The sequence below is a fragment of the Musca autumnalis genome, unplaced genomic scaffold (assembly GCF_047663935.1).
Source record: "Musca autumnalis isolate F117 unplaced genomic scaffold, ASM4766393v1 scaffold_2, whole genome shotgun sequence".
Taxonomy (NCBI): domain Eukaryota; kingdom Metazoa; phylum Arthropoda; class Insecta; order Diptera; family Muscidae; genus Musca; species Musca autumnalis.
This window is the reverse complement of record NW_027411755.1, coordinates 132,027,241-132,055,112: the sequence shown is the minus strand read 5'-3', so window position 1 is coordinate 132,055,112 and position 27,872 is coordinate 132,027,241.

Below are 27,872 nucleotides of genomic sequence, written 5' to 3'. Positions count from 1 at the left end.
TTTTATATTTTGAAGTTTTTATTTTAATGACAAACACCTCTGCTTCTTTTGGTGTATTAAAAAAGTGTAAAATGTTATTCAAGAAGACCAGTAAAGCGTTAAATCAATACCAAGTAGATTGTAGAGTGTAGTCTAATATAATATTAATTATAAACAATTTTGTTTCAGCTACTCCTAAGTCATTTGGTATAAAAGCCATGGTGGCTCATAACTTTAGTATCTCCATAAAAGAAATGTTTGTTAGTGAAAGGTTTATGCACCGGGCTAGTGGTGTAGGGTATTATATAGTCGGCTCACTTTTTTAGTTTTTATATACATTTTCGGGATAGATTGGATGAACTTGGCATTTATGGTACCCAGTGGTTAAAAACTTCTTTATCAGATTGTAGATATTGGCCCACGTTGTGGTATAGCCCCCATATAACGGTACCACCCGTTTTTACTTATTTAGCTGGCCCATTGCATAAGCCGAACTAAGAAAATATCTTAATTCGGCTTCCACCTAGGACCGAGTATCAGTTAAAGTCATTCTACAAAGCCGATGAGCTCTGCCGGAGCTTTGCTTGGAATACCTTTGAACGTAGAGGGCTATCGAAGGCAGCTTTATAATCGACAAAAAGGTGGTAGGTGTCGATCTGCATCTCTTGGGTCTTCTCCAGGATTTGTCGCAGGGTCAGTATCTGGTCAGTGGTGGATTTACCCGGTCTAAAGTCGAATTGGTATGGCCCAATTATTTGGTTGACCATATGCTATAGTCGTTCGCACAATATCCCTGACACTATCTTGTAGCCAATAGGGAGAAGACTTATGTCCCTGTATTTAGAGCATACAGTCTTATCTTCGTTCTTGTGGATAGGACACAGGATACTCAGGTTCCAATCGCCGGGTACTCGTTTTCCCTGCCAGGTTTTGCTAACTATCAACTTTGCTAATTACACCTTATCAGCGTGTCACCTCCGGTTTTGAACAATTCGGCTGGTAAGCCATTGGCTCCTACCACCTTGTTACTTTTCAGCCGGATTTTTGCTGTCTTTACCTCATCTTGCCAGGTTGGTATACATTCTATTCCATTTGGATCTGTGATATCTTATTCGTCTTCGCTACTATTTGAAAAAGTGGTTTGGAAAAGTTATATTTTCATATCCGGAGCATACTATTTGTATGAATAACCAAATTACCTTGCTGGTCTCTACAGCAGGATGTGCCTGCACCAAAGCCATCAGTTTGATGTTTCACTCTTTGGCAAAATTTACGGACATCATTCTGGCTGCTGTACATCTCGATTTTTTCACAACATCGCTTAACCATTTCTATCTTTTTCCTGCGGAAAAGACGTTTATCCGATATCATTTTCTCCCGATACACTGTTGTTGAATTACAGTAGAACTTCGATATTTCGTACCTCGATAATTCGTAATCTTCGATAATTCGTAACAATCAGCCGGTCCCTTGAAAAAATCGCGATATTTCGTAAAAATTACACGCATTTTGGTCCCCTCGATAATTCGTAATTTTTTCATCTCAAAATATTTTCTAATTTCATAAAAAAATTTTATAATTTTATTGTTAACATGTTTTTATTACAAATGTTTACGCACCAAATGCATAGCATCAATAATTCTTGCGAAATTACACAATCACTAAGCGATGTCAACGGTTTTTACCGTTAGTTTTTGTTTTTGATGATGTTGTGTGTTTTCATTGTCAGTTTGTTCGCTAACTCAGTGGTGGTGTGACAAGAAGGAGAGCGAAGCACAGAATGACAAACAAACGTACGAACAAAACGTTGTCTTTGTCGCAAAAACGAAACATTATTGAAGCAATTGATAATGGAGCAAAAAAAAAATTGATGTGGCTAAACAATTTGAAATCGCTCCATCAACGCTTACTTCAATCTTAAAAAAGAGAGAATTCATTTTGCAATCTTCTAGCAGCATAGCGAAGCGGCAAAAGTTACCTGAATACCCCGATGTAGAAAAGGCTTTAGTTTTATGGTTTAGTCAATGCCGAGAGTCTAATATGCCAGTTTCAGGTCCATTATTAATGGAAAAGGCCCAATTTTTCGCCAAAAAGTTAAATGTGAACAATTTTAAAGCAAGTAACGACTGGCTTGATAACGTAAAAAAACGAAACAACATCACGTATAAAAAAAATTGTGGAGAAAGTGCTGCCGTCGACGAAAATGTTTGCTTAGAATGGAAAGAAAAACTTAAGGACCTCATAAAAGATTATGATGCCAAGGACATTTTTAACGCAGATGAGACTGGACTATTTTATAAATGCTTACCAGATCGCACTTTTTGCTTCAAGAATGAAAAGTGTCATGGTGGAAAACACAGTAAAGAAAGAGTGACTTTACTATTTGCTGCAAACATGGATGGCACTGAAAAACTAAAGTCTTTATTGATTGGAAAGTCAGCAAAGCCCAGGTGCTTAAAGAACATAAGAACTTTCCCAGTAGAATACCGGAACAATAAGAAAGCTTGGATGACAACTGAAATATTTAACGAATGGCTTCAAATGTTGGACAATAGCATGAAGAGTCAAAACAGAAAGATTATTTTATTCGTTGACAATTGCACTGCACACAACGGGTACCCCGATCTCAGCTTTATTAAGGTAGAGTTCTTACCGCCTAACACTACTTCCGTCCTGCAGCCTTTGGATAAGGGTATAATTAAAAATTTTAAAACATTATACCGTAAAGATATGGTTACAAACCTAGTAAATTGTATCGATGAGAAAAGAGAATTTGTATTTACACTGCATACAGCTATGCTTATGGCTTATAAAGCTTGGATGAACATAAGAAAATCGTGTATTCAAAATTGCTTCCGAGCTTGCGGTTTTGTTAAGGATTTGATCTACAATTTATCCGATGAACCGAGTGTAAATATCAATAACGAGTTTCAACGTATTCCTTTTAATTCCGAGAATGCCGTTACCTTTGAAGAATACGTAAATGTGGATAATGACGTTGGTGTTACTGGAAATCTGGGAGATGACGATATTTTGGAACAAGTTTCAGGGGAAAATGAAGAAAGTGATGACGATGATGGTGACAATCAACAAGAAGTTGTGACACATAAAGATGCAAAATCATCAATTCAAAAACTACGCTCTTTTTTATCAAATCATGCTGTTGACGAATCATTATTTAACTATTTAGTACATATAGAAAACTCAGTAGATAAAATACGAGAAAATAGCCTTAAACAACCTCCTATCACGGACTTTTTTCATGTATAATTTCATTTATTTTAGTTTTTAAATCAAGTATTCTTATTTAAGCTATATGAATAACAGTTTTTGTTCTTTTTTCTGAATTTTTATATATTTTTTTCAATAAATGAAAAACCTCGGTAATTCGTATTTTTTTATTTTAACCTCGTTAATTCGTAATCTCGATAAATCGTAATCCTCGATAATTCGTAAAATTTTGCTGGTCCCTTGAATTACGAATTATCGAAGTTCTACTGTATATTTTTGCCAATTTACAGCTGTAATATGCCAAGTTAAGTCGAAGAAGTTGAGATTTGTTTGTGAAACCTTAAAAACGAAAAAAGATACGCAAAGCATTCGTAGCTTATGAGTGAAATTATAAAAAAATTAAGGGGTAAATGTACAATTTCCAAAATGAAACTTATAGTTGATGGCATTGACAATATTCTTACGAAAAAACAAATTCAAAATTCGTTTTCTAAGTTCCTTAAAATTAAATTCTTTGTAAATGACTTTTTGTGCTATTTTTAATATCATTGCTATAAATTTATGTTGAGTTTTACTAATGTTGGCCCAGTAACGGCAAGTACATATTTTTTTAAATACGGGGGAAAGTCTCTAGTTTAAGATAAAAAGAAATCCAGCTGCCACCATCTGCCACCCTGTAAGTTATTCACCTTATACCACGCCTGTAAAATCGCCAAAATTCCGAAAATCGGGAGATACGTTTATATGGGAGCTATACCGAAACGTGGACCTACATTGAAAATTTTTTTGAAAAAAGGTATGGTGTTCCCTCGGAACTTAAAATGTAAAATTACAGCCAAATCGGTTGGAAAATTTGGCTGACATCGTCAAAATACCGAATATAGGGAGGTACGTTTATGTGGGAGCTATACCTAAACGTGGACCTATATTGAACATTTCTGGCAAGGTGGTATGTTGTTCCCTCAGAACACGAAATGCAAAATTTCAGCCAAATCGACTGGAAAATTTGGCTAAAATCGTCAAAATATAAAAAATCGGGGGTACCTTCATATGGGGGCTACACCCAAATCTGGACCTATATCCGTTAAATTTGTTTTTCTCCCTTTTAGGCTCGTTATAATTGGAATTAGAACTATTTTTGGCACTCCTTTCCATACAAGTGGGACCACTGTGCGATACCTCTCTCGAACGCTACGCGTTGCTACTGATTGTAAAGCAGACCTGCTCACAGATAATAAGATACATTATAAGAGAAATTAGTAAAAAAAAACGATTTTTGGAAGTTTCTTTCGATGTTTCATTCATTTTTGAACTTAATTGTCATCAAAAACGAGTCCCTAGATCAAACAATTAAAAAAAAATATAATAAAAATTAAAAATATTCACTTATTTGTGTTTCAACGAAACCGAAAGAGAATTGATGGGAAAAATTTCCCCGTTCTATGCAGGGCTGTTGTAAAGAATCCTTATATCCCGCATTTGTTTCCTTCGGTAGCAGCACGACACTCCTGGCCTGGGTTCCTTGGTGGAGGTTTCTGGTATCCAAGTACTGATTTTGCGGCAGTTTGCATGGAGTAGGCAATATTTTAGCCGACCGAAATAGATAAAGTTAGATATTTGGGGTTGCCAGTGCTCAAAAAATCTCTACATAAAACTGTGAAAATTAATGTTTCCCTATATGTTCACAATATTTCACGGTGGAGAGTATAAATGTTCTGCCCGACCGAACGTAATGCTTTTTTCAATTATCTGTTCGTCTACGGAAATGTTTCTGACATTGGTATATGATAGACACTAGCTTATTTATCTATAAAATAGGCTAAATTAAAGTTAAACTTACTTAAATATGGTTGAAAATATTAAAATTGTACTTTTGTATTGCGATTCAATTTTAAATTTTTTGTGCATAGTCTCCTCTTTAAGTAAAATTAACAATATTCAAGTGTAATTTAAAGTTTAAATCCTGCCACAATATAAACAAACCGATATTAATGTAATTCCGCCAACTTTATCTCATTTCAACAACAAAAAACAGGAGCCGACAGAGAGAAAGGCAACCAGGCAGGCTGGCAGGACTCTGTACTTAACCAAATAACACAAACAAAAAACCTTCTTAATTTTGTTACTTAAGGGGTTTTACGGTGCCACAAAGGGATAAACAAAAGGAACAAACAGTTGGTGATTTTCGCAATAATGCTGCCAGTCATGATTATCATCAACATTGGTGTTGTTGCCATCATTGTTGCGCCATGCTTAACGAAAATCATCAGTGAACAAGGAGAGAGGGATTTTGTGTTTTATTTTATTTTATTTGATTTTTTTATTTTGTTTCTTTGACTCATTGTTGTTCTTGTGTGTGCTTCTTTTTGCAATGATAATGAATTTGGACATTTATTTTGAACCGTAAAACAAGGACTCAACAATGAGGTTCTTGAGTGGCATTAAATTTTAATTAAAACTTTTTTTGGTCTGCTCTTGCTATCATTCCCCCGACCATCACCAATTTTCAATGAAGTTGAGCCGCAGACAATGTTTGGAATGTCGTTGGTATGTGCGTGTATTTGTGAGATATTTGGGATTTTTCTTCTGTCTGGTTAACTGATTGGCTGTCGGTAGATGTGTGAGATTCTTTGGCCTGGGAGCACTTTTGCAACTTAAATTTGTTGTTTTTAATGTTGTGGCATATTATTAAGTCTGAAATATATTGGATATAATATATGTTCAATTTTGTATGTCATGTATATAAGATTGTGCAAACTTGAAATGGAAAATAGCGTTTGTTTTACTTAATTTAAAAACTTCATATCGACCATTAGTTCAACGTCAATTTTGTCTGCATCGCACAGTGGAAAAGAGTACCGAAGTGGACATATCGAATACCGGTTACAAAAGCAAACTTGTTTTCACAAAAAGTTATGTGTCTATGGGGTTTGCAGAATTTTGTGGCCTTTCCAGGAAGTACGAACATTCCGACGAAAATATAGGTTTTGTAAGACGTTTGGGGTATTTATCTTAACGATTGTGGACGTTCAAAATAACATTTTGTTCTATTTTCTGCCAAATTATGGACCAATAACAATAATATTTTGAGAGAGATTACCACCACCGAGAACGTGGAGGCTACATTATAATATGCTCTCCATAGAGAAGCAGAGATGCCAATTTACAGTTGATTCGGTTGGAAAATTGTCTACCAACTTTAACATACCGGAAATTAGTAATTACCCTTATCTATATATATAAAAGAGCTTAGTGAGTGACTGACATATCATCGCCCAGACGAAACCGCTGAAGCTAGAAAGCTGAAATTTTGACTGCGGTGACCGACAGCAACGGTGTGTAGGGGTGAGATAAGGCTGGGTTTTTGGAAATTCCACCTAGAAGGGTACGAAAAGTACTAAAAGGTACTAAATATGGTACCCTTTGTATTAGGCAAACGGGAAGAGCTAGAATTCTGAAATTTGGAATAAGGGTAACTGATGGAGAGTTAGAAAGATGTACTAAAGGGTTTTTGGAATCTCGACCTCTAAGTGTACGAAAAGTACTAAATTTTGTATGAATTGTATATTTTGAAGGGATTTAGCTAGATACTTGGAATTTGGTACGGAAATCAAAGTTGCAAAGTGGTGTTTAAAAAAGGAAATGGTTTTGGAAATTAGTACTCATGTGTACGAAAAGTTCTAAATGGTACTAAATTTAGTACAATTTGGACTTGGGTGAACGTATAGAGCGGGAATTCTGAAATTTCGAATGTGGGTCACTGATTGAGAGTTAGAAAGATGTACCAAAGCGTTTTTGCAAATTCGACTTATAAGTGTACTAAAAGCTACTAAATTTAGTACCAGTTATATATTTTCCACTGATATAGCTATAATCCTGGAATTTGGTATAGAAATCAAGGTTGGCAAGTGGTGTTTATAGAAGGAAATGGTTTTGGAAATTCGTACTCATGTGCACGAAAAGTTCTAAATGGTACTAAATTTAGTACAATTTGGATTTGGGTGAACGAATAGAGATGGAAATCAGAAATTTGGAACTATGATCATTGCTAAAGTGTAAGAATCAGATATGGGTGTAGTTTTGTAAAATCGTACTTATGTCAACGAAAAGTACTAAATGGTACTAAATTTGGTACAACTTGGAGTTGGGTAAACAGATAGAGCTGCAACCCTGAAATGTGGATTATTGAGGTATCTTTGGAAATTCGTACTTATGTGTACGAAAAGTACTAAATGGTACTAAATTTGGTACAATTTAGATTTGGATAAATGGATAGAGGCGGAATCATAAAATTTGGAATAGTGATTACTGTTGGAGTATAGGATTGTGGTAGTTTTGGAAATTCGTACTTATGTGTACAAAAAGTTATAAACTGTACTAAATTTGGTACAATTTGGATTTGGGTGAACGGATAGAGCTGGAAATCTGGAATTTGGAATTAGGATTACTGTTGAAGTGTAGGATTGAGTTATGTAGGTAGCTTTGGAAATTCGTACTTATGTATACGAAAAGTACTAAAGTGTACTAAATTTGGTACAATTTGGATTTGGATTAATGGATAGAGGCGGAATCCTAAAATTTGGAATAGTGATTACTGCTGGAGTATAGGGTTGTGGTAGTTTTGGAAATTCGTACTTATGTGTACGAAAAGTACTAAACTGTTCTAAATTTGGACAATTTGGATTTGGGTGAACGGATAGAGCTGCAAACCGGAAATTTGGAATTACGATTACTGTTGTAGGGTAGGATTGAGTTATGGAAATAGCTTTGGAAAAGTGTACTTATATGTACGAAAAGGATTAAATGGTAATAAATATGGTACAATTTGGATTCGGGTGAACGGATAGAGCTGGGAACCTAGAATTTGTAATAATAATTACTGTTGGAGTACACGATTGAGGTAGTTTTGGAAATTCGTACTTATGTGTACGAAAAGTATAGGGAAATTTGGAATTATGATTACTTTTGCGTGAAGGATTGAGACAGATATCGGAAATTCGTTCTTATGTGTACAAAATACTTTTTGTACACATAAGTACGAATTTTCCAATGGTACTAAATTCGGTACGATTTGGATATGGGTACAATATGGTACAATTTGGAGTGGAGGATTGAGATAGTTATTTAAATTCGAACTTTCGTACGAAAAGTATTAAATGGTATACGAATAACGCTGGAATTCTGAAATTTGGTATTATAGTCGCTGTTGGTGTGAAATGTTGAGATAAGTGAACGAAAATTACTAAACGCCACAAAATTTGGTTAAAATTGTTCAGATGAAATTGTAAATAAGTATAGCGATTGGGATATAATTTGGGATATCGCGATGTTATTTTTGAAACGTTTACCTATTATAAGTACTAAAGTTGGTTGTTTGTTGGTTTGTTGGTGTTCAGATAAGGAGTTTTTGAAATGCATACAAATTCTGAAATTAGGTATGGAGGTCGCTAAGGACTGAATTATTGTGCAGGTATTGGAAGTACAAAAAATACAAAATAGTACCAAATTTGGTGTTGGGTGATGCTGGAATTTTATAGTTAGTGTGCGCATAGTACGAAAGTGCAATACATTTTGTATTGGGCTAAGGGGAAGTTGTCAGTTTCACTGTTAGAGCTGTTAGTACTATAAGTGTACTAGAAGTATTAAATTGTACTAAATATTGAAGCGCTGGTATTGAGAATGTCTATAAAAATCCGCCTTTAAAATGTATGCAATGTTTCTGCATGTAATACAGTGTTGCCGAATTTGACGATTTATCGTCATTTTGACGATTTTTTGGCCCAAAATTGAAAAATGACGATTTGACGATTTTATGGTCCAAAATGACGATTTTTCTTCACGTTATACAGAGTAGGAAATAAAATACGATAACTATATTTTGACCAAAATTTCACGAAAGACTTTAAGGAAGCAATGTTCCAAACTCGATTTTATGAGCTTTTTTAACGTTTTATAGCAATTTCCAGATGGATTGGCTATATTTAGGCACATATCTGGAATACAGGTTTTTGCCTCATCTTCGATTTACATCAGCTGACAATTTTCATTTAGGATTGTTAATGGATGAAAATCTTCCTTGAAAAGTTTTTTAGATAAAATACTTTCTACCGATGCCCTCTTTAATGGCAGTTTTTGTCGATTTCCGAGTGCCCATCAAACAAAATTTACGTGTACTGACAAACATGGACGATCACACTGTCAAGCAAGCGATATTTGAGATAATCTGTCATTCAAAACTGGCAATGTGTACCCAGCTTTAGCTTGCTGCATTACTGCAAAATCGATAATCACAGGGAAAACTATCATCTTCTGAAAGCTGTCTTTATAGCGGTATTTAAGTGAGATTGGGTTAGATTTATTGCTGTGGGTTGTATATTTTATGTTGTCAGTCTCATTGACAAAACTATCAGCGAAAAAAATCGCAGTAAAAGGTAACCAAACCTAGTTTTGGATCATGTTGACGATTTTTGACGATTTTCCAAATTTCGTTGACGATTTGACGATTTTTTTGACGATTTCCGACCAAATGGAGTTTTAAAACTGTATCGAACAGTGTGCTAATGCTTTCATGTTAACGTGAAGGTGGTTTCTACATTTTACACTGAAATCAACCAGTCAAACGTATCTTTTGAACAAAATTTTTACTTTTTTCATTCTGGACGTTTTAGAAAGTACATTTGAAAACGTAGATCTATGCGACTATTACCTTGCAAGAGGGTTTTTATCCCCAGTGAACAAAAAGGGCTATATTAAAATGTGTAAAAAATAACTGTTATATAGGGGCCATGTCAAACAATGCGTGCGCGCTAACATTTTTTGAATAAAGGTTTTCTACATGTTGATATCACAAATGCCGAAATTACAGATACTTCGGTTGGAAAGTGCGAATAAAATCTTCAAAATACCCGTACCGTTCTAATAAAACATGGACTGGAATTTAAAATGGGTATTTTTAGGAAATTCGAACAAGATATATGAACAATACTTAAAAGAAATTAAATATCAATTAAAATAGGTATTAGTACATCAAAATTTTTAGTGTCCACCATTTTCATATGAAATATTGTTCATTTGTATATTATTCCCTTTCCGCATACGAAGTAGCGGGCATTTTGCTAGTGTGTTATAAAAACTTATGTATATAAAAACTTAGACTGATATGGTCGATCTCTGAACTGAAACTAAGTTTGGAAGAAACCTTTTGCTGCACACAGTTAGGAATAGACAGACGGAGGGACATTTCTAAATAGACTCCAGAGAGTATACAAATCATTCTCACAGATAATTATCAATGTACCTATATCCATGGAAAGATGCCTCCCGATTATTGGTATTTTTAAAGTTGTATACAACCAAAATTGCTGAAACGTGGATTCGAAATCATTAACACAGAGGTTTTATTTTATTTATTTATTTCAAATATTTATTATAATAAAAAACAAGTAAAAAAATATCAGTCGGCTTTGCCGACAGAGATATACCCTCAGCCTGTGTATATTGAAACAATTTTTTCCCAACATACGTATGTATTTAGGGGGGTTTAAATATTTAGGGCGTTTGAACCGACAAAAATGTAGATTAGGATTAAATATCAAAAGTTTTTCGGAGGAGACACTAAAAAGAATGGATCGACATTGACCGTTATGGAAGTGGATCTCCAGCCACAACATATGGTGCCATAGGGGGTTTTTACACTCTTCGGACTGTTTGCTCAAGAAGTATGTACTTGCCCCTAAAAAAACATTTTGCATCGTATTTGAGGCAGCGAATGCAAGTTGCTTCAACAAAAATCAAAGTGAATCGATATCAGGTCTTAAAGTGAACTTATCCGAAATTTTGTGTGGGAGGTACCGGATGGAGTGGACATATATAGTCCATATTTCAACCTGATCTCTATCTGGCAGATATATTAGGATGTGTAAAATATAGACCAATTCGGCCACTCCCTTCAAGAGTTACCGTACGAACAATTTTTCCGAAAATTTTTGAACTTTTGTGTGGGAGGTACCTGAAGGAGTGGACCGATATGGCTAATCTTCAAACTTAAACTATGTTTGGACAAATTATTACTAAGGCCAAATTTTGGACCGAATCGGCAGGTCCGTTCGAGAGTTATCTTGCGCTCCATCCACCTCCCACGGTGTCATAGGGGTTTTTTGCAACTTTCAGGCTATTTTCTCCGGAAGTATGGACTTGCCCCTGATAAACCTTGTAGCGTCGTATGAAGGGCAGTGAATACATGGTGCTAAAACAAATATCAAAGCGATTGGAGATATGGCCCTAAACTGAACTTTTCCGAAATTTTGTGTGGGAGGTATCCGAAGGAGTGGACCGATTGAGTCCATATTGAAACCTTATCTAAGCCTGGTACACATTTCACGATGGACAAAGTATGGACTAATTCGGTTACTCCCTTCAAGAGTTATTGTGAGCACAAATTTTCCGAACATTTTGGAACTTTTGTGGGGGAGGTACCGGAAGGAGTGGACCGATATAGCCCATCTATGAACTTAAACTAAGTTTGGGTAAAATATTACGAAACCGTATCGGTTTATCCGTTCGAGAGTTATCGTGCGCTCCAGCCAGACAGACAGACGGACGGACATTGCTCAATCGACTCCAAATTGTCTGAAACACATTTCGCCCAAACATACTTGGGGTCTAAAACCATTATTTCGATGAGGCACATTTTGCCCGTATGAAAGTGTATATTCCTTCGTTAGCATAAATGCTGAGGGTATATTTACAATAAAATTATGTAAAAACAAGTGAGCAAAGGCTATAGTCGGGATGGGGCCGACCATGTGATACCCTACACCAATACCCCTTTGCATAAGCTTTTCACTGCTAAACATTTCTTTTAGGGAATATAATCCGACTACCACCAAAAATAATATGCTTCTTTCTCTCTGGGACCCCCATAAGCAACCAAAATTTCGTGACAATCCGATCAAAATTACGACATGTAGCTTGATTGCAAAAAATGGAAGAATTCGATGCATTATCGACTATTGTGGTATCTCCCTTGTTTGACCATCTCGCCAACCTGCTTTACACCAATGTAAAGGTAATATTTTCTTCTTCTTCGATTTACAGGCTTTGCCGTTGGAATACCACTACTAGAAGCCGATATATTCACAAAAACTAAAACTTTGAATTTGTCTCCAAATGAGTTTTTCCCCATTCCGACCCCTAAATATTATCCGACTATCACCAAAATCAATAGCTTCTTTCTCTGTGGGGCCCCCATCTACCCCCAAAATTTCGTCACCATCCGATCAAAATTCCAACTTGAAGCGTGATTACAAAAAATGGAAAAATTGGGTTTATTACTGAATTTTGCAATATCTCGGTTTGCTCACTTACGCCAACATATTTTGCATCAATATAAACGAGATCTTTTCTTTTTCCATTGACGGGTATTCCTGTTGGAATACTCCAACTAGAAGCGGAGATATTCGCATAAGAAAAAAACGTTGACTTTGCTCCACATAAGCTTTTCGCTTATTCCGACTCCTGAATATTATCCGACCATCACCAAACTAAATAGGCTTCTTCCTCTGTGGGACCCGCATCCACTCCCAAACAATTCGTGACGATCCGATCAAAATTGCGACCTGTAGCGTGACTACAAGCAAATCAGAAAATGGGATGCATTACCGACTATTGCGATATCTCTGCTATTTGACCACCTACGACAACCAACATCGTTGTAAAGGTGATATTTTCTACTTTCCTTGCTAGGTTTTGCTTTAGATATACCTCTAAAAGAAACAGAGATATTGGCTTTGAAATAAAACGTTGACCTTTCTCCAAATAAGTGTTTTGCCCATTCCGACCCCTGAATATTATCCGACCATCATCAAAATCAATAGGCTTCTTCCTCTTTGGGACCCCCATTAATCCCCAAAATTTCGTGACGATCCGATCAAAATTGCGACCTGTAGCGTGATTACAAAAATATCGGAAAATGGGATGCATTATCGACTATTGCTATATCTCTGCTATTTGACCAACTACGACAACCTACTTTACATCGTTGTAAAGGTGATATTTTGTAGTTTCCTTACCTAGTTTTGCTTTTGATATACCTCTTAAAGAAACAGAGATATTGGCTTTGAAATAAAACGTTGACCTTTCTCCAAATAAGTGTTTGCCCATTCCGACCCCTAAATATTATCCGACCATCGCCAAAATCAATAGGCTTCTTCATCTGTGAGACTCCCAATAACCCTCAAATTTTCGTGACGATCCGATCAAAATTGCGACCTGTAGCGTGATTTCCAAAAAAAATAGAAAGATGGGATGTATTACCGACTATTGCGATATCTCCGTCATTTGGTTACCTACGCCGACCTAGATTGCATCATTGTAAAGACGGGATCTTCTACTTTCATAGTCAGGCTTTGCTTTGGAAATTTTACAACAAAAGCTGTGATATTCGTCAATATAATTAAAATCGCAAAAATGAAAATTGGGGTTTTATTTGTTACTATTGTGATATCTTCGTTGTTTGATCACCTACGAGCACCTGCTTTACATCATAAGAAAGGTGATATTTTCTACTTTAATTGCCAGGTTTTGCTTTTGGTATACCCCATATAGAAGCTGAGATATTCGCTTTGGAAAAAAACGTTGTCTTTTTATCCACCTAAGTTTTTTGCCCTTTCCGACCCCTAAATATTATCCGACCATCACCAAAATCAATAGGCTTCTTCCCCTCCGGGACCCCCATCAACATGCAAAATTTCGTGACGATCCGATCAAAATTGCGACCTGTAGCGTGATTACAAGGTTTAGATGGACAGACGGACAGACGGACGGACGGACGGACGGACGGACTGACTGACGGACGGACTGACGGACGGACACACATAGCCAGATCGACTCAGCTCGTCGAGACATTCATTTTGGTATATATAAGTATGGGTCTACGACCATTATTTCGATGCGTTACAAACTTTTTGGCCAAAACAAACTTATAATACCCTTTTCCACATAGTGGTGTAGGGTATAACAAGTGAGCAAAGGCTATAGGCTGACGGACACGAAAATAAGATACCCTACACCACAACCTCTAGGAATTAGCTATGTGCAACCACCTTGCACACTGAATATCCGGGTTCGTTTCCTAGGCCTGGTCACATCAAATTTTCAAAGGTGGCAAAATACCCCTTAGTAATGTTGGCGATATTTCCTTAGTATTTCAGCCATGACAAACGTCTCTACTAGTGGCAACTTAGAACAGGCCGGTCGGACTCGGCGATAAAAATGAGGCCACATATCAATAACTTAATATGAATCCATTGGTATAAGAGAAACCTCCCTTGTCCCTACTGGGATGTTTGTGGAGTACACATTAAATAAACCGTGCAAAGAAAAAGAACCGTCTTAAAAAAATAAAATAAAAAAATAAAATATAAAGAAATCAAATAGATTAGATACGAGTCCTCAAACTGCACTTTTCCCAAATTTTGTGTGACTGGATAAAATAATACGATGTGCAAAGTTTGGACCAATCAGAAAATCCCCTTAAAAGTTACCTTGCGGATTTGCCATTTTATTTAGGTTACTTGTTTGTTTTTCAGGGTTTCTTAGAGCTTTTCGGCCATAATCTCACGAAGTATGGACTTGTCGTTGCAATTGCACCATTGTTAAGTGGCCGCAAGACTGATCTGCTGAAAAAAATCAAAACGATTCGAGAGGACCTGTAAATGTCACTTTTCCGAATTTTGTGTGGGAGGCACCCGAAGGTGTTGACCGATATGGTCTTACCCGATCTATATCTGGAAGGAATAATAATACATGGAACTTAAACTAAGTTTGGGCAAAACATTACCAAGTATAAAATTTGGTTTGAATAGGTAGATCTGTTCGAAAGCTAGCGTGCGCACCAGCCAGCTAGACAGTAAGAGAGACAGGTGAACGGGCAGGGCGTATATTGGTCGTATTTTGTACGTATCTCCTTTATCCTAAATTCTAGAATAGAATAGGTGGCGAGGCGACCCCATGCTGCAATAGTTGTATAAAAAACCAATTGGACAACTGAACTAAAAATGTCTCTGTCATGATAGAGACAATCCCATGTAGCATTATATGTTAGGCAGTAGGCCCGTTATCTAGCAGACACATTGCTTAAAATGTTATTAGGGGAAATGTCAGTAGTTATTTTTCCACATGTAGACTACTTTGCCGGTATATGCCCTCCCGGAATTAAAATATGGACCAAAAATAAAATTTGGATATTTTTTATACAAAAGTAATGGTCTATGTCACCTGCTAAATAATATCAGATCATCATCAACAACTTTGGGCATCTTCTTCGACCTGAACTCTTACCTCGTACAAAATTCCGTTACTGTTGAGCTATAATTGCTACTTCTAGCGTGTTTATGATTACACTACAAACAAAAAACTGGATATATTAGGCTGTAGCTCTGTTATCTGATCACGTACATCAGCGTAATCGACATTAGTGCAAAGGTCAAGAGATCGTCTTCCAACAAAGATTCAGAAACAAAGATATAAGCTGTATATTAAAATTTTTCACAATTATCACATAAAAGTTCTGGTCCATTTAACCCTTTAAATTTTATCCGATCTCAAATTGCAAGCTACTTCCTTGTCATAGACTCTTACCATATTCAAAATTTCGCGTTGATCGGACTATTAATGCGACCTACAGAGCCGCTACAAAATTGGATAAAAATTATGTTTTTGGTCCATTTCACCCGCTAAATATTTCACGATCATCTCCAACAAAAATAGGGATCTATTCTGGTATGAACCCAACCTCCATGCAAAATTTCGAGACGACCGGTCCATAATTGCGGACTGGAGTTTGATTACAATTTATAATGGACAGACGGACGGACGGACACACATCTCAAAATCGCTTTATCTCGTCTCCATATACCAAAAATCGAAAGGTACCGTTATATGAGGGCTATACCAAAACATGGGCATATATAACCCATCTTCGAACTTGACATCCCAATGGAAAAAGACAATCTTAAAAGTTCTGGAGCAGTACAATTACAATTACATTTACGATTTTTAAGTAAAAATCAATAGTTAGACTTTAAACGAAAACTTACGGGGCTATCGGTTTAACAATGAAATATATCAATCCGTTCAAAACTTGTATCTTTTTGGTCAGTAAAAGTACTATTCGAAATTACTACTCGTATGTGTCGCTATTTTATTGTGGTTTTAGTTAATAACATACAAAAGTGTGCTTCTCTGCTTGCGGAACAACCTTATATACTTATTTATAAATAAATAGAAAAAAATATCTATTAATAGCTCCTATGAAATTTGTTGTATGTCGTATGGAGTACTTAAAACTTTTACTCGATAAATTTTGCGGAACAAAAAAAGTAGTTAAATTTTGTACAAACGTTTTCAGATAGCTTAAAGTTGAACTTGCATATACACATGTTCATTTCAAGTTCGAATAATGTGAACACTGATAGGGGATTCTCGTTAGTGTATCCTATGATATCGATATGTCGAAAGTTTAAAACTTTAAATATCGTTTAAAATCTAAAGCGGTTCTTTTATTGCATTATTATCGAGTGTGTCTACGTAAGGTGAAAAGGAAACAGTTTGTAGTTTGTATAAAGTATCCGTAATGAAACTATTCAATTTAAAGTAAATGGGGGAATCTTCTCTTTCATTTATTTCTAAGAAAATAAGACATTTATGGTTTCAACAGTTTCACATTATTGCTTGTTGAAATAAAAATTACACTTACATTTATAATCTTCAATGATAATGTTTGCATCCATGATAAATTGTTACAGCTTACCTGTAAATAGATAAAGAAAAAAAAAACTTAAGTAAGCATATTCAAATGAAAATGTAGGCAATGTATATAGATGAAGCAAAAAAATCTTAAGTAAGCATATCCAAATGAAAATTGTAGGCAATAGGTATCAACTGAACAATTAAAGCGTTAATTACAAATCAAACCAGTTTTCTCAATTCATGTTATGTTACGTTAAGATGAAAATTGCATTCATAAGCATTAAGAAGAAATCATTAATAACTAAAAATATCGATATAGGGGATTAAACAACACTTAAACAAGAAAACAGGCATTAGTTTGACTGTGGTTTTGTAGGAAGCTAAATCATCTCGTTTACAGATTCAACCCAGTGGATTATCCACAATTCGGATAAAAGCTACCAGCCTTTTTCTGTAGTGTCAACTTAGAGGAGAGAGTGAGAAAGCTCACGAAATAATTCCAGAAGAATAATTTGGCATTCCAGTTTTAGAGTGGTCAAAAAGTTTCCCCACAAAGAGTTGTGTACATAAGACCACGTTTTGGAGAAGTCCCACATAGCCCCCCGTTTAGCTACTTTTATACCCTCCACCATAATATGGAGGGTATAATTAAATTTGTCATTCCGTTTGTAACACATCGAAATATTCATCGGAGACCCTATAAAGTACATATACTCGTATTCTTGATCAAAATTCTAATGCCCGTAATTTCTACGCGTAGTTATCTATGAGTTCATAGATATCCCCCGTGTAAGCAAAATTTCATAATTTCAATCTATAGGTAACGTTACCGGGTCAAAAACGTTACTTACACCAAGGATTTTGCCTGGTTGATCGTTGCCAATGTGTTAAAAATTGTAAAACACTCATATGTGGCAATGTTTTTACGAAATCATGAATGAAAATCACCAATGCTACCACATGTTTTCAAAATTTACACGCCTCGGTAAATGGCACGTAAAAATTACCAAACGCGTAGGTAAAGATAACTAATAGGTAGCTACCAATCCGGTTACCTAGGGCTAGAAATTACGGGCATAAGTCGCTATAACCATGTCCATCTGTCCGTCCGTCGTCCGTCTGTTGAAATCAAGATACAGCTCGCAATTTTTAAGATAGAGCTTTGTAATTTGGTATAGATGTTTCCATTACTTGAAGGAGGATTGGTATTGCAAATGGGCTATATCGCTCCACGTTTTTATATATTCCTTATAAAACGGTAACACCCGAATTGGCTGAAATTTTGCACTTAGTTTTCGTTGAGGGTATAAAACTTTCCATATGAAATTTATCCGTCCACGCCTTCATATAGCCCCATAGAACAGTACCTCCCGATTTTCGGTATTTTGAAGGTTGTGGCCTCAATTATTTACCGAAATGGCTAGAATTGGTATTTAGTCTTCACTTGGGGTATAGAACTTTCCATATGAAATTTGTCGGTATAAGTCCATGCCTTCATATAGCCCCTATAGAACGGTACCTCGAGATTTTCGGTATTTTGAAGGTTGGGACCTCAATATTCCTCCGAAATGGCTGAAAATTGGTATTTAGTCTTCACTTGGGGTGTAAAACTTTCCACATGCAATTTGTCGGTATAAGTCCACGCCTTCATATAGCCCCCATAAAACGGAACCTCTCGATTGTGGTCTCAATATTCCAGCGAGATGGTTTTAGTCTTCGTTGGTAGACTTTTCCCCCCAAAATTTGGCGTAGCCGCCATTAGACGGTATCGCAAGATTTCAGGTATTTTGGAGTTTTTAGCTAAATTTTGTGATCAGAAACGTATCTACCAAAAATTGTGAAGATAGGTCCATGTTTTGGAATATCTCCATATAACGATATCTTTCGATTTCATGTATTTTGACGTTTTTAACTACTTTTTTGGACCAAATTATCTATAATCTGGTTAGGGTCCCTAGTGGTCAAAAAACGTATCTACTAAAAATTGTGGACATATGTCCACGTTTTGGAAGAGCCTACACATAACGTCACCACCCGATTTTCGGCATTTTTAGCTAAATTTGTTGATGGATTTATATATAATTTGACATTTAGGGTTCCTTGTGGTCAGACAACATCTCCACCAAAAATTGTGGTCATAGGTCCATGTTGTGGAATAACCTTCATATAATGGCACAGTCCGATTTCCTTTATTTTTATACCCTCCACCATAGTATGGAGGGTATATTAAGTTTGTTTTTCCGTTTGTAACGCATTGAAATACTCATTTGCGACCCTATAAAGTATATATATTCTTGATCAGGGTAAAATTCTAAGTCGATCTGAGCACGTCCGTCCGTCCGTCCGTCTGTGGTAATCACTCTAGCATCCCCAAAAATGGAGATAGGACGCTGAAATTTTGGGAAAATGCGTCTTTTGTTTGCAGGCAGGTCCAGTTCGATGATGGGCTATATCGGTCCATGTTTTGGTATAGCCCCCATATAACGGTACCCCCCGATTTACGGTATTTTGACGTTTTTAGCTACATTTTCAGACCGATTTGGCTATAATTTGACATTTAGGGTTCTTTAGTATCAATAAACATATATAACAAAAGTTGTGGACATAGGTCCACGTTTTGGTATAGCCCCCTTATAACGGTACCACCAGATATACGGTATTTTGAGGTTTTTAGCTACATTATCAGACCGATGTAGCTATAATTTGACATTTAGGGTTCTTAAGTGTTAATAAACTTATATATTAGAAGTTGTGGACATAGGTCCACGTTTTGGTATAGCCCCCATATAACGGTACCCCCCGATTTGCGGTATTTTGACGTTTTTAGCTACATTTTCAGACCGATGTAGCTATAATTTGACATTTAGGGTTCTTAAATGTCAATAAACTTATATAACAAAAGTTGTGGACATAGGTCCACGTTTTGGTATAGCCCCCATATAACGGTACCCCCGATTTACGGTATTTTGACGTTTTTAGCTACATTTTCAGACCGATTTGGCTATAATTTGACATTTAGAGTTCTTAAGTATCAATAAACATATATAACAAAAGTTGTGGACATAGGTCCACGTTTTGGTATAGCCGGTATTTTGACGTTTTTAGCTACATTATCAGACCGATGTAGCTATAATTTGACATTTAGGGTTCTTAAGTGTTAATAAACTTATATATTAGAAGTTGTGGACATAGGTCCACGTTTTGGTATAGCCCCCATATAACGGTACCCCCCGATTTGCGGTATTTTGACGTTTTTAGCTACATTTTCAGACCGATGTAGCTATAATTTGACATTTAGGGTTGTTAAGTGTCAATAAACTTATATAACAAAAGTTGTGGACATATGTCCACGTTTTGGTATAACCCCCATATAACGGTACCCCCCGATTTACGGTATTTTGACGGTTTTAGCTACATTTTCAGACCGATTTGGCTATAATTTGACATTTAACGTTCTTAAGTGTCAATAAACATATATAACAAAACTTGTGGACAAAGGTCCACGTTTTGGTATAGCCCCCATATAACGGTACCCCCCGATTTGCGGTATTTTGACGTTTTTAGCAACATTTTTAGACCGATTTAGCTATAATTTGACATTTAGGGTTCTTAAGTATCAATAAACATATATAACAAAAGTTGTGGACATAAGTCCACGTTTTGGTATAGCCCCCATATAACGGTACCCCCGATATACGGTATTTTGACGTTTTTAGCTACATTATCAGACCGATGTAGCTATAATTTGACATTTAGGGTTCTTAAGTGTTAATAAATTTTTATATAACAAAAGTTGTGGACATAGGTCCACGTTTTGGTATAGCCCCCATATAACGGTACCCCCCGATTTGCGGTATTTTGACGTTTTTAGCTACATTTTCAGACCGATGTAGCTATAATTTGACATTTAGGGTTCTTAAATGTCAATAAATTTATATAACAAAAGTTGTGGACATAGGTCCAAGTTTTGGTATAGACCCCATATAACGGTACCCCCCGATTAGCGGTATTTTGACGTTTGTAGCTACATTTTCAGACCGATTTAGCTATAATTTGACATTTAGGGTTCTTAAATGTCAATAAACTTATATAACAAAATTTGTGAACATAGGTCCACGTTTTGGTATAGCCCCCGATTTACGGTATTTTGACGTTTTTAACTACATTGTCAGACCGATGTAGCTATAATTTGACATTTAGGGTTCTTAAATGTCAATAAACTTATATAACAAAAGTTGTGGACATAGGTCCACGTTTTGGTATAGCCCCCATATAACGGTACCCCCGATTTACGGTATTTTGACGGTTTTAGCTACATTTTCAGACCGATTTAGCTATAATTTGACATTTAGGGTTCTTAAGTATCAATAAACTTATGTGACAAAACTTGTGGACATAGGTCCACGTTTTGGTATAGCCCCCATATAACGGTACCCCCGATTTCAGGTATTTTGAGAATTTTACCAACAAGTTTTAACCGAATTATCTGTAATTTGAACATTTGACATTTGAAATTCTTAGTAGTCACCACACCTCTCCACCAAAAATTGTCAAGAAAGCCCCCATATAACGGTACCTCCCGATTTTCAGTAATTTGATGATTTTAGCTACAATATTAAACCGAACTAGCAGTAATTTGACATTTGAAGTTCTTAGTGGTCACAACACCTCTCCATCAAAAATTGTCAACATAGGTCCATGTTCGAATATAGCTCCCATGTAACGGTACCTCCCAATTTTCAGTAATTTGGCCATGTTAGCTACAATTTTTAACAGAACTAACTGTAATTTGACATTTGAAGGTTGTAGTGGTCACCACGCATCGAACGTAGGTCCATGTTTTTGTATAGCCCCAAAACAAACCTTCCGATTTTCCGTACCTTAGCTTTATTTTTGGACGAACTTTCTGTAATTTGAAATTTAAAATTCAACAAAAATTCTGCAACAAAAATTGTTCATTTAAGTTCATATTTTCGTATAGTCCAGACACCTCCGAACTAGCTGTTAATGACATTTGAAGTTCCCATGTTATGTACCGATTTTCGATATTTTGAGGATTATAGCTAAATTTTTTAACCGAATTAGGAGTTATTTGACATTAAAGGCTCCCATCAAAAACTCTCAACATAGACCCATGTTTTATTATAACCCCTATATAACAGTACCTCCCAATTTCTAGCCCACCAAAAACTGTCAACAGTTAGATATAGGCACCATAAAAAAGGGCCTCCCGAATGAAGCATTTTATGTACATTATCTGACATTTTAACGTACTCACTTAAAGTTGGGGACAGGAATGAATATTTTATGGTGGAGGGTATGAAAAGTTCGGCCCGGCCGAACTTAATGCTTTTTTACTTGTTAAGTTTTAATTCCATTTACTGACCGAATTAGCTATAATAGAAAATTAAGGGTTCCTAGTTGTAAGGCAACAAAAATTATGGGTACAAGTCTACGTTTTGGAATAACCTCAATTATGGTACCGCCCGATTTTAGATACGTAGAACTTGGAATTCGAATTTCCAAAACTAACTCCATATCTCAATTCGACACTCCCACAGTAATCTTAATTCCAAATTTCAGGATTCTAGTTTTATCCGTTCACCCAAATGCAAATTGTACCAAATTTAGTCCTATTTAATACTTTTCATACACATAAGTACGATTTTCCAAAACTTTCTCAAACTTATACTCAAATAGTCAAAGTTATTCTAAATTTCAGGTAACCTGCTCTATCCGTCCACGCAAATCCAAATTGTACCAAATTTAGTACCATTTAGAACTTTTCGTACATATAAATAGGAATTTCCAAAACTACCCCCATATCCCAATCCTACACTTCAACAGTAATTATAATTCCAAATTTTAGGTTTCCAGCTCTATCTTTCACCCAAATCCAAATAATACCAAGTTTAGTACTACATATTTAGTATTTTTCGTACACATAAGTACGAATTTCCAAAACAACCTCCATAACTCAACCCTACACTTCAATAGTAATATTAATTCCAAATGTCAGGTTTCCAGCTCCAGCTGTAGTGCGATTCTCTAAATCATTTTTTGAGTTACCGACAAAAATCGGTAATATCCAAACGTAAAATTATGACTAAAATGTTCAAATAAAAGTTGATAACACTGTTACCATCCGTAGAATCTTGCGACTACTCTCTATTGGTCGCTAACTTACCGAATAATATCGTTAATTACCGAAATTGTAAGCATTTTAGTTTTACCGATTTTTGTCGGTAACTCCAAAAATGTGTTAGAGAATCGCACTACTGTTCTCCAAAATCCAAATTGTACCATTTAGTAATTTTCGTGCGTAACGAATTGCCAATTCTCAGATTTTCCGTACTCCAACAGTAATCATAACTGCAAATTTCAGGTTTCCATCTCTATCCCTACTACTTCTTCTCATACACATAAATATGAATTTCCAAAACTGCCCCCCTATCTCAATCCTACACTGTAACAGTAATCTTAATTCCAAATTTCAGGTTTCCAGCTCTATCCGTTTACCCAAATCCAAATTGTACTAAATTCAGTACCATGTGTACGAATTTCCAAAACCATTTCCTTTTATAAGCTCCACTTCCCAACCTTGATTTCCATACCAAATTCCAAGATTCTAGCTACATATCGACACCTCCAAATAATAGTATGCTAAGTCTAACTAGTGAGTTTTGCAGGAGAAGCTCTCAAAGTTTGGAAATTTTTTTGAACATCAGTACTATGCTAAGTCAATATTTGTTTATAACTTCTGTTCGGATTGACCGATCATTACCAACATTAGACAGAATTTAAGTTAAAGAACGTTCGACACCTCCAAATAGTTTGCTAATTCTGTAAAGCGAGTTTTGCAGGACAAGCTCTCAAAGTTTGGAAATTTTTTTGAACATCAGTACTATGCTAAGTAAATATTTGTTTATAACTTCTGTTCGGATTGTCCGATCATTACCAAAATTTGACAGAATTTAAGTTAAAGGACGTTAAATATAAAAATGTAAAGAACTTGAAAACATGCTAAGTCGACTTAGTATACTATTGTTTGGAGGCGTCGATATATCCGTTTAAAATATTCACTGAGAAAAATGTGTCCCAGGCGGTAGTTAGAAATATCAATAGCTACAAGGAAATATTGCGTTGATGAAAACTGTTAAAGATACATTTAACCAATAGGTAGTGAAAGAAATCTATCTTACTACAGTAGTTTTCTTTTTTGAGAAAGTTGCGTTTTCTTTACTCTGGAACCGATATCCGAATTGTACGTGGTTTTCCATTGAATCATGATCGTTTCACATTGAGTCGCGCTTTTTTGAAAGGTATTAACACCAATAAGTTTGTTTTCCAAAATTCATCTAAAACAGCGAATTATTCGTTGCAGGCCCCACATGCGGTATACCAAAATTCATATCTCGACGAGATAAAGCGATTTCGAGATGTCCGTCGGTCCGCTAATACATTAAAATTGTAAACAAAATACAGGCCGCAATTATGGATCAATCGTTGTATGGAGGTCGGGTTCAGATCAGAATAGATCCCTGTAGGTTTGGGTGATGATTGCAAAATATTAAGGGGATGAAATGGACCAAAAACAAAATTTGTATCCGATTTTGTAGCGGCTCTGTAGGTCGTAATAATAGTCTGATCGGCATAAAATTTTAAGTAAGGTTTGAGTTTACGACAAGGAAAAGCTTGTAATTTACGACGAAGATCAGATAATATTTAGCGTGTTAAATGGGCCAACACTTTTGTGTGAAAATTGTTAAAATTAAATTTAGAAGAGGAAATCTTAACCTTTCCATTGATGCCAATTAGTTACAGCCTAGTATATACAGGAATCCCACAGTTTTAATTCCGTGTAGTGTAACCATAATCAAGCTACAGGTCACAATTATAGTTCAATACTGTAAAATTTTTGGACGAAGTAAGAGGTTTGTTCACGGAAAATGCTAATAATTTTGAAAAATGATCGGATAGTATTTAGCTGGTGAAATTGACCATTGAGGGAAAAATATCCAAATTTAATTTTTGGTCCGAATTTTAAATTCTGGGCCCAAATTCCGACAAATTACTAACACGAAACTTCATATATGTAATATAAATTCCGTGGAAAACAGTGCCCATGGGATGTGGTGAAGGGTACCACATGGTAGGGACCGTCCGACTATAGCCCTCTCCTACTTGTTCTAATTTATTTTTAAAGATTTTTATTGACTCTCAGTTAGAATAAATTAAATTTACTCTAAGATTTTTTAATTATTTTTTGATTTTCCGCGAAAATAAAGACACTTCGGAAATATTTAAACATCAGCGGATAGATATCTAATTCTGTTAACCATTTACATACATATTTTCTTATTAAAACCCATAGGGAATTTTTAAATATTTGTTTCTTTATAAGGGAATAAAACCCCCATAACTTTTGGGTGCTCATCCCATTTTATGAACGCGAACAGATTTGAAAGAAAAGAAAGAAATTGGAAATTTACCATATCTCTGCCGGCAAAGCCGATCGAAAATTGTTTAATTGTTTATATAAAATATTGAAAATTGGCCATAACGGACTAGTGCATATAAATGTAAGCCCGGTTTTTGATATTTTTAATTTTTAACTAATTCGCCAAAAGAATTGACGCAGATTTGAGTCAAAAGTCTTTTAAAAAATGATGATGAAAAACGGGAACCTAGTTTTGGAATATAAGAGCATTTTCCAACCACATTCACTCTTATTTGGCTTTTTATACCCTCCACCATAGGATGGGGGTATATTAAGTTTGTCACTACGTTTGTAACTACTCGAAATAATCATTGTAGACCCCACAAAGTATATATATTCTTGATCAGCGTGCAATTCTACATCGATATAGCCATGTCCGTCCGTCTGTCCGTCTGTGGAAATCACTCTAGCGTCCGAACGGATTGACGTAGGTTGATGAAATTTTGGGAAAATATGTTGTATTTACGTAGGACTTTTGGTATTGAAAGCGGGCTATGTAGGTCCACGCTTTCGTATAGCCCACATACAAAATGACGCGTGACGCGTCGTCGTTTTAAGGAATTTTTAAGATATTTGGCCCATTTTACCACCGAATTGGTTGTAATTTGGTACTTTGTGTCTCCAGAGGCCAGACAATATTCCTACCAAAGTTGGGTTATATAGGTCCACGTTTTGATATAGCCGCCATATAAGGCCCCATATAAAGTACGCGTCGTTTTAAGGAATTCTTAAGATATTTGGCCCATTTTACCACCGAATTGGTTGTAATTTGGTATTTTGTGTCTCCAGAGGCCAAAAATATTTCTACCAGAGTTGGGTTATATAGGTCCACGTTTTGGTATAGCCCCCATATAAGACCCCTTATAAAGTACGCGTCATTTTAACATATTTTGAATGTATTAGACCCATTTGACCACAGAATTGGTTGTAATTTGGTATTTTGTGTCTTCAGAGGCCAGAAAACATTCTTACCAAAGTTGGGTTATATAGGTCCACGTTTTGGTATAGTCCCCACATAAGACCCCTTATAAAGTACGCGTCATTTTAATATATTTTGAATGTATTAGACCCATTTGACCAAAGAATCGGTTGCAACTTTGTATTTTGTGTTTCCAGAGGCTAAGAAACATTTCTACCATAAAATGTTTATATAGGTCCACGTGTTGATATAGCCCCCATAATACAAATCTCCCGATTTTCGATATTTTGAACGTTTTAGCCTCATTATCACACCGATATGGCTGAAATTTGGTATTTAGTCTTCTTTAGGCGTATAAAACTTTACCCCAGAAATTTGTAGGTATAGGTCCACGCCATCATATACATAGCCCCCATAGAACGGTACCTTCCGAATTTCGGTATTTTGAAGGTAGTGGCCACATTAATCCACCGAAACGGCTGAAATTTGTGGTGGAGGGTATAAAAAGTTCGGCCCGACCGAACTTAACGCTTTTCTTACTTGTTATACTTATCTTCGCAACAAAGAGTAAACCACTTTTACTCAAAAAATCTTATTTAATGTGCACGCTTTGACATATACACTATATACCGGTAATTTTTGAGGTATTTCAATTGATAATAAATTTCAGAATTCCAGCTCTATTCCGTAGCCCAATTACTTACTTACTTACTTTGCTGGCCCATTACAGAACATTTGTTCCATAGACCGAACTAAGAAAAGATATCCAATTCTCTTTTTTTAGTGCTTCGCATTCTGGAATACCGCGCCTTGTCATCTCTTCATCCACTTGTTTGCCCCATCTGTTCGTTGGCCTGCCAATTCTTCGTGCACCGCCATGTGGCTCGAATTTATACGCCTTTTTAGGGGGTTTATCATCGTTCATTCGTATTCGTATGACGTCGATATTCACCGTCAACGCAGATTGGTCCGTAGATCTTTCGAAGAATTTGTCTCTCAAACACGCCAAGCACTGCCTTATCTGCTTACGCAAGTACCAAGGCTTCGGAACCATACATCAGCACGGTTAGTATCAGTGTTTTGTAAAGCGTTATTTTTGTTTGACGAGTTGTGGCTTTGTTTTTTAGCAGGATGTTGAAAAGATCACACGAAAGGCTGTCTTCTTACCTGAAACCTCTTTTGGTACAAAATTCTTCGGAGGGGTTCTTTCCTATTTTAACTGAAGATCTTGTGTCTGTTACAGTCATTTTTAATGAGCTTTGCGGGGGATACCAAATTCAGACATGGCTTGGAATACCTTTGAACGTAGCGGGCTGTCGAAGGCGGCTTTATAATCGACAAAAAGGTGGTATGTGTCGATCTGCATCTCTTGGGTCTTCTCCAGGATTTGCCGCAGGGTAAATATCTGGTCAATGGTGGACTTGCCAGGTCGAAAGCCGCATTGGTATGGTCCAATTATTTCTTTGACCATGGCCTTTAGTCGTTCGAACAATA